At 47.9% G+C, this 8094-nt stretch overlaps 1 pseudogene; it reads left to right on the top strand.

The window, feature by feature from the left end:
• The first annotated feature begins 256 nt into the window (after nucleotides 1-256).
• LOC101344066 (40S ribosomal protein S2 pseudogene) lies at nucleotides 257-1187 on the top strand (annotated as a pseudogene).
• Nucleotides 1188-8094: the final 6907 nt, after the last annotated feature.

Genomic DNA, 8094 nt, shown 5'->3' on the forward strand with positions numbered 1-8094 from the left:
TCTAAAAGAGGTTCTTCCGCTTCAATGATGAATGTCTGATAAAGTTTGAAAATAGGGAACTTGAAGTAATGAGGTCAAATGAGAGCAAGGCTGGCATGTCATTGGCCTTCCATACCAAAGACAAGGGCAAATGCTTCAATTATGGGCAGCCTGATTATCTATAGATTGGGGCTTATCTAGAGGGGGGTAGAAATTTGTCTTAACATTCCCCTCCATCAAAAATCAGATGTTTGCTTCTTCTTTGAGAAAACACCAAATGGTGGATGATGCCAGTGCAGCGGCAGGGCCTGAAGGCTCCAGGACCCGTGGATGGGAACCTGTGGCAGCTTCCGTGGAGGCTTCGGCAGTGGCCTGTGGGGCGGGGTCGCCGACGTGGTAAGGGTTGGGACAAAGGCCGAGGCTGAGGAGCTCACAGAGGCAAAGCCAAGAACAAGGAGTGGCTCCCCATCACCAAGCTGGGCCACCTGGTCAAGGACATGATGATCAAGCCTCTGGAGGATATCTATCTCTTCTGCCTTCCCATCAAGGAGTCTGAGATCATTGACCTCTTCCTGGGGATGGTCGTAAAGGGTGAGATTTTGAAAATCGTGCCTGTGCAGAGGCAGACACGAAGTGGCCGGCAGACCAGGTTCAAGGCATTCGTTGCTGTCGGAGACCACAACAGCCATGTTGGCCTAGGTGTTAAGTGCTCCAAGGAGGTGGCCATGCCATCCGTGGGGCCATCATCCTGGCCAAGCTCTCCATCATCCCAGTGCAGCAAGGCTACTGGAGGAACAAAATTGGCAAGCCCCATACTGTTCCCTGCAAGGTGACTGGCCGTTGGGCTTCTGTACTTGTGCCCCTCATCCTGGCGCCCAGAGGCACTGGCATAGTCTCAGCCCCTATGTCCATGAAGCTGCTGCTGCTGCTGCTGCTGGCCAGTATTGATGACTGCTACACCTCAGCCAGGGGCTGCACTGCCTCCCTGAGCAACTTCGCCAAGGCCACCTTTGATGCCATCTCCGAGAGCTACAGCTAGCTATCTCACCCCGGACCTCTGGAAAGAGACCATGTCCACCAAGTCTCCCTACCAGGAATTCACTGACCATCCCCTAAAGACCCACACCAGAGTCTCAGTGCAGAGGACCCAGGCTCCAGCTGTGGCCACCACATAGTGGTTTTTATACAAGAAAAATAAAGTGAATTAATTAAGCCCGAGGGAAAAAAAAAAAAAAAAACCTGATGTTTGATGGGGATGAGGAGTTATCCTAGAGAGCTGGAAGCAGAAGATGGCCTCAAGGAGAACCGAGGAACACTGCAGAAAGTGGTTGATGAGCGTGTACTTCTGGACAAAAGGACATAATGAAACTTCAGTTCAGACATGGATAAAAGCTGGAGAGAAGCAACTTGTTAATCATCATCTCATCATAGCCAGGAAAAGGGGAAAATGTCCACACCTGAGCCTGAGCCTTCTCCAGCTATGTGGGTAGAAAGAAAGAACCTGTGGAGGCTCAAGTGCTTGGCAGAGGACAGAGAAAGAGCATCTCCACCAGGTCCCTGTGCGTGGTGGGTGTGGCAAGCTGCGAGCAGAGCGCAGGACAATGTGTGTGAGGAGAAGTGGTAGTCAGCAATAGAGGGCGGAGGCAGAAACCATCTGAGGACCCTGTTGTCGCCTGGGATCCGAATTTCCACCAGCTCATCACCAATTCTACCTGTGCCTGTTCCCTGCCCAAGGGGCAGAGAGGCTGATATAAAGAGTCAAGGAGGCTTAGCCAGAGGTGCAAAAACAGCAATGGTGCATGGATTCTTCAGGCAGTTCTAGGGATCTGCCAGAATGGAAGTCTGCCATGTGGGAAGAGAAGGCTAGAATCTGTAACAATGACAGTGCTGGCTGGCACTTGTTTTTAGCTGCCAACTTGTGGCAACCCCATGCACAACGGAATGAAAAGCTGCCCGATCCTGTGTCATCCCCATGATCAGCTGGGTTTTCATTAGCTGAGTTTGGAAGTAGATTTCCAGACCTTTCTTCCTAGTCCATCTTAGTCTGGAAGTTCTGCTGAAACCTGTTCAGCTTTATAATAATACACGAGCCTCCACTGACAGACAAGTGGTGGCTATGTCTGAGGTGCATTGGCCAGGAATTGAACCCAGGTCTCCCACATGGAAGGTGAGAATTCTACCACTGAACTACCAATGCCCCCTGTGGCTGGCACGTAGTGAAAACTTATTAGGTGCCAGGTACTGTACTAAGCTCTTTATATTTTCTATTGCTTTACATCCTCACAATGATTTATGAAGTACCAACATGATCGCCATTTCACTAATGAGGAGACTAAGGTACAGAGAAATTAAATAACTTGACAGTATTTATACAGCTTGGGTTCCTAACTACTGTTAGATGGCTCTCTCCCACTTCTGAGTCTGAAGAAGAAACTCACTAAAGGAATGGAAACACAGATTAACTGACTCTCCCCCAGGCTAAAGGCCTTTCCCATAAGTATTTACACTCACCAGCAGATGTTTTGAACATAGCCTGTAGACAGCTAAGTGAACATCTTTTACTTACCTACCTGATACAGGTGAAGGGAAGGAATAAATTTGTCCCATCATAGGTAAGAGCATCTCTGTCATGATGAAAAGCACTATAATTTTAACCTTGTTATTGGATTGAGCAAAATTTACACCGGCAATGAAAAAAAAAAAAGGAAAAGATTTATGAGATATAAAATAGAAAGATAAACTCTTGTCCCTTAGTGGCTATTAGAAATATTGCCAAAATACCATAAATGTGTGAAAGATGACATGATTATTTTGCGTTTCCACTGGGCATTTCCCACATTGCAAGAATTTACAGGGGCAGGAGTGCACGTGAAGATGGTAGAATAAGCAGCAACATGCCCAGGTCCTCCTGCAGGGCCCACTGACCAAGACCCAGTCTGGAATGCATATTGAGCAGGTGGGTGAGGCACAGAGAGCACACCCACTGCCTAAAGTGCAACACCTGCCAGCACTCTCCTTATTTCCTACCTGCTAGCCACCTGCTCTTAGGGCAGTTTTAGCGGCAATATCCTATCCCACGTTTCATCAGGATTTGGTGGCAGGTCTATTTGAGTCTTCTGGTCTACCATAACTTCCCCAGCCAGTCCATTTGAAGGCCATTCACAAGGAGTTAGTCATGGCTCAGGCCGCTGAGTCAGACCCAGGATGCAGGTCATACAAACGTCTGGGGTTAAATCAGGCAGTGGGTCTGAAGCTCCCGGACCAAGCAGCTAGTCTCCTGAGCAGTAGGTAAAATTGAGTTTTGACTTCTGGAGAAGCATGAGAGCAGGCTTGGTTTTAATAGGATAGGACAGAAACTATTAGGGACACCGGGGTTCCAAGATCTGCTCATCCTTTAGTGACATCAGTCATTCCTTCTTCTTGTGGTGCCTAGTGTAGGGTTATGCACCCCATGGACAAGACATATAAAAACCAGGTGACTAGGTTAGGTTTTCACTCTCTGCAAACTGAATGTCATTGCAATGGACCCATAACTCTCCAATACATATAGCAAGAAAATTAGTTATATAACATCTGCCAATCACTTTGGGAGTCCCTGGGTGGCACAAATGGTTAAGGGCTCAGCTGCTAGCCTAAAGGCCGGTAGTTCACACCCATTCAGAAGTGTCTTGGAAGAAAGGCCTGGCGATCTGGGTCTGAAAGGTCACAGTCATGAAAACTCTGTGGAACACAGTTCTACTCTCCAACACGAGGTCGCCATGAATCGGAATCAGCTCGAAGGCAACCACTTAAAGGAAGGTGCTAAGTAAATAATGGGTACACAAATTGTCTTGTGACGTACTTTTAGTGATGTGGAGTCCCTAAATATATTAAAATGAAGGCCATATGCCAGAAATATTGGATTAAACAGGACATCACTATCACAACTCCTGTATTTGCTGGAGAGAGGGTTTGGGTTGCTGTAATCCATATTTAAATTTAGGCTGCAAATGGAAAAAGAGTGTTTACAACTCTAAATACACTTTCTACTACAGAGAATGGTGACTGAAGCAAAAGTAAAAATAGCTGCTCGCACCACCGTTTGGGAAAATCTAAATCTGAAAATGATCGTTTTTATTTGCATGCTACCAAATAAGGACATTGGGGGAGCCGTGAGTCACCAGTCTTCTAGTATCTACCTGATTCCAACATGATGTGGCGGTATTTCTTTAGAATGAGATTTGGATATTCTAAAACTTACCCCTGATGTGTGAGCTTAAGTTCCTTATCTGAAAAATGGGTCTAATCACTACTTTACGGGACAGTTATGGCTCTGCTCCAATTCATGATTTCAGTGCTTTCAACAGCTCAAGTTTATAGAAAGACCACTTCCCATCTGAACGGTAACTTTGGCTTTTAAAAGTCCTTTCACCTGCATCATCTCACTTGATCACATTTGATTCTCAAATATCCTCAAGGCAAGGTGTTTGTTAGAGTGTGGTTGTCACATCAGAATATCACTGAGCTGTGGGTCTTTTTGTAGAGACAGGACCAGGTAGCGAAAAACAGAAAAAACAAAGGGGATTTAAAGATGAAGCTCTCCGTGAACATGTCACATGGCCCCATATACACTGATGCTCTTGAAGTGCCAAAACCCAGTGGAAAGGTTTAGGGATTGCTTGCCGCTCAGGTGTGTTTCTTCTTCTCAATGCTTTTCGAAGACAGTGTAAAGAGAGTTGGGGAATGTTCTGGCCTTTTGTTTTGAAATTTCCTCTGCTTATTGTCTAGTTGTCTGCTTACTGTGAGATTGGTCTATTTGCTTTAAACAGACGGCACAACCTTTAACATAAGCAGACTTCTGTGACGGGTTGACTTATTTTGGATGTGCAAAGATGTTTACTGAGCTTCTCATCTAAGACTTGAGAATTCTTCTGTGTCCATTAGTACGACACAGTAAGAGTTTCAAGCGGCGCGCCATCTGCTGTAGTACGCTTCAGAAGGTGGCTGAGAGAAGCCGTGCTCAGAGACCACTAGACACAATTTCCAAAGATGGAAGACATTCATTCTGTGCTCCTAGTATCCAGATTAGCACTGGGTCAGAGGGGGAGCATAAGCCCTGCATTCTAGGCTAAGCATTTTCTGGAGAGTTGTGGTAATTGCAATGTTGTTGTTAGGTGCCATTGAGTCAATTTCAACTCATAATGACCCCCATGTGGCAGAGTAAAATGGCCCCGTAGGGTTTTCTAGGCTGTAATCTTTATGGGAAGGAGTCCTGGTGGCTCAGTGGTTAAGCCTCAGGTGCTAACCAAAAGGTCAAGGTTCGAACTCACCCGCTGTTCCACAGGAGAAAGATGTGACAGTCCGCTTCTGTAAAGATTACAGCCTAGAAAACCCTATGGGGCAGTTCTTCTACTCTGTCGTATAGGATCCATATGGGCGGGAGTTGTTTCCATGGCAACGGATAATCTTTACAAGAGCAGATCACCAGATCTTTCTCCCACAGAGCTGCTGGATGAGTTCAAATCACCAGCCTTTGCCACACTTACCATTGTGCCACCAGGCCTCCTTATAAATGCAATAGATTTTAGATATTAACTTATTATAGAAAAATAAGAAAATAAATAAATGAAGATGATATCTACATTGCCCCCCTCCTTCACTGTACAGAAAGGATGGGGTGAAAAGGGGAGTCAAAGGGACTATCACCAAGCCAGGCAGCTGACCTGTCTGCCTCTGACCCCTACCCCAGGTATCGCCTGTCTTTGTTCAAGCAGCTCACTATGCAAAGGTTTCTCCTACCAGAAAGTAGGCCATGAGGGTGAGTGAGTCAGGGAGTGCTGGGCAGCAGGACATCAAATAGCAGGTCAAAAGGACCAGGGGTCAGGAAACAAGGGTTCTGGTCCTGCCTCCATCTCTAATTATTTGTATGACTTTGGACAAGACATTCGACCTCTTCCATCTGGAAGATAAGAGGATTGGACTGTTTTCTAAGGCCCCTAACGGCTACTAAAAATTAGCGTCTTTTTAGTAAGGAAGGTGTGGGGAGCTTGTGAAGGGAAACATGATTATCCCTGGTGCGAAAATAATCCACAAGGATTCCTTGTGATGGGTTAGAAAACTATACAGAAACGTAGAATTGTATGTAGTGTATAACATGAGTGGAGCTATACAATCGGGCATATGTAAGAAAGCCCACATCCTACAGCAGAAAACTCAGGCTTTTGAACCGAAGCTGTGCCCCATTCCGCTCTACAGTCTCTCTCCAGGATAATGTAGCACCTTGTGCACACAATTAAATGTCAACCACAGACAACATTTCCCTTGGCTTTGTTGTTCCAGAACGGGATTCTTTTGTCTTCAGTATAATGGATATGCAGAAACGATGATAGAACAGAGATTTTTTCTGAAGCGATGACAAACACACTGCTGCTTCCTCCCTCCCTTCTTCCTCCTCATCCCCCCCGCCCCCGCCAAAATAAATCATTGTTCAAAAAAAGAAAAAAAAACCCATTGTCTATTGTCCACGGAGATCAAGATCTGCGTAGGAACAGCTCTGGCGGGCGCCGCAGCGGCCTCGAGCAGCCGGTAGGTGGCGCACGAAGGCAGCGCAGGCCGAAGCGCGGGCCGATCCTGAGACCAAGGTGGGGTCTCGCGCCCCCGTCCCCCCCCGCTCGCCGCCGTCTTCCACCCCTCCTCGCGTGCTAATTGCTGGATACTCTACTGGGATTTCGGTTAAGGGAAAGAAAAGCGGGAATGGGAGGCGGGGAAGGGAGGTGGGGAATCCGGTTCCGAACACACAAAGCCCCCAGGGCCTCGGCGGCACTGGAGCAGGGCGCCCCCTCCCTCCTTTCCTTCCTCCGTCTCGCCTGGGGCTGCTGCGGCTCCGCCAGCCCCAGGCCTGGCCGGAGAAGCAGACTGCGGGGAGAAAAATGGGGACCTAGGTGCGGGGGCACCTCCCTCCCCAGCTCACCCATCCCGAGTATCGGAGCCCAAGCCTACCCCAAATGCTGTTCAGCTGGGCGTGAGGTTGCCCTTGGCCTCGGGAAAAGCCCCGATGAGCGAGGGGAGACGTGACCGGCTAGCGGTCCAGGTCCCCATGCAGCGGGGTCAGTCTGCGCCCGAGAGCGGGTGGGTTCCCACGTGGATGCCTAGGCCTGGCTGGCGCCTTCAGCATGCCTCATTCCAGAGGGACCCACGGATCCTTCCCCTTCTGTGTCAGGGGCTGGAGCTGTCAGTTCGTGAGAAGAGGAACGGGCCACGCGGTCGTCTGACCTCTGTCTGATATAACATAGTGTTAAGAGTCTTGATGGCCCTAAAGTCAGAGGCCTGGGTTAAAACGTGGTCACTGACACTTGGGGCTTTGTGAATTGGAGATGACCCTAAATTCCCCAAGCCTCTGTCTCTCCGCTATAAAGTGCAGCAATAATACTTACCTCATTGGAACGTTGTAAAGATTTTTAAAAAGTGGTGCTTAACTTAGCACGAGGCCTGGCGTAGAGTAGCTACTATTATTAACAGCCTGGTCTCTCCTTGCAGGGGGAGGGGAATGCACAATTTGCAGCCCTTGAGACAGATCTGGCATCACTGTTGCCTAGACTGAGAAGAAAGCCTTCCAAGAGGAGAGCACGGGAACATCCTTGAATGGTTGCTTCTAACACAAGACCCTATCTGTCCTGTTGCTGTTCTCAGCACCCGGTTCCTCCGCCTGCCCCTGCCACTGTGGCTGTGGTAAGTCCACCTCCTCGCCCTCTTCTCCTTGGATGTACCTTCTCAAGCCTTTACGCCCCCTCCTCATTTGGAGAATTCTGGGCGCACAGTATCACGTGGACTTTGGCATCAGACGCACCCAGGTTGGAATCCTGGCTCTGACATTTAATTACTGGGATTGAAGCTGAGCAAGTCACTTAACTTCACAGAGCTTCGCATGGCTATCTATAAAATAGTGGGCATGATTCCTACCTCACACAATTCTCCTGAGGACTAATGGAGATAACGCATGTAAAGTGCTTGGCACTTACTACCTCTTCAGTAAATTTTAAAGTCTGCAGTTGAAATTAGGTTTCATCATCTTGCAAAAGATAATGGAAGTTCACTGGAATTTCTACAGACATCTACCAAAGATGAACCCAGCAACTT

Source organism: Trichechus manatus, unplaced genomic scaffold, assembly GCF_000243295.1.
Source record: "Trichechus manatus latirostris isolate Lorelei unplaced genomic scaffold, TriManLat1.0 scaffold00139, whole genome shotgun sequence".
NCBI classification, from domain to species: Eukaryota; Metazoa; Chordata; class Mammalia; order Sirenia; family Trichechidae; genus Trichechus; species Trichechus manatus.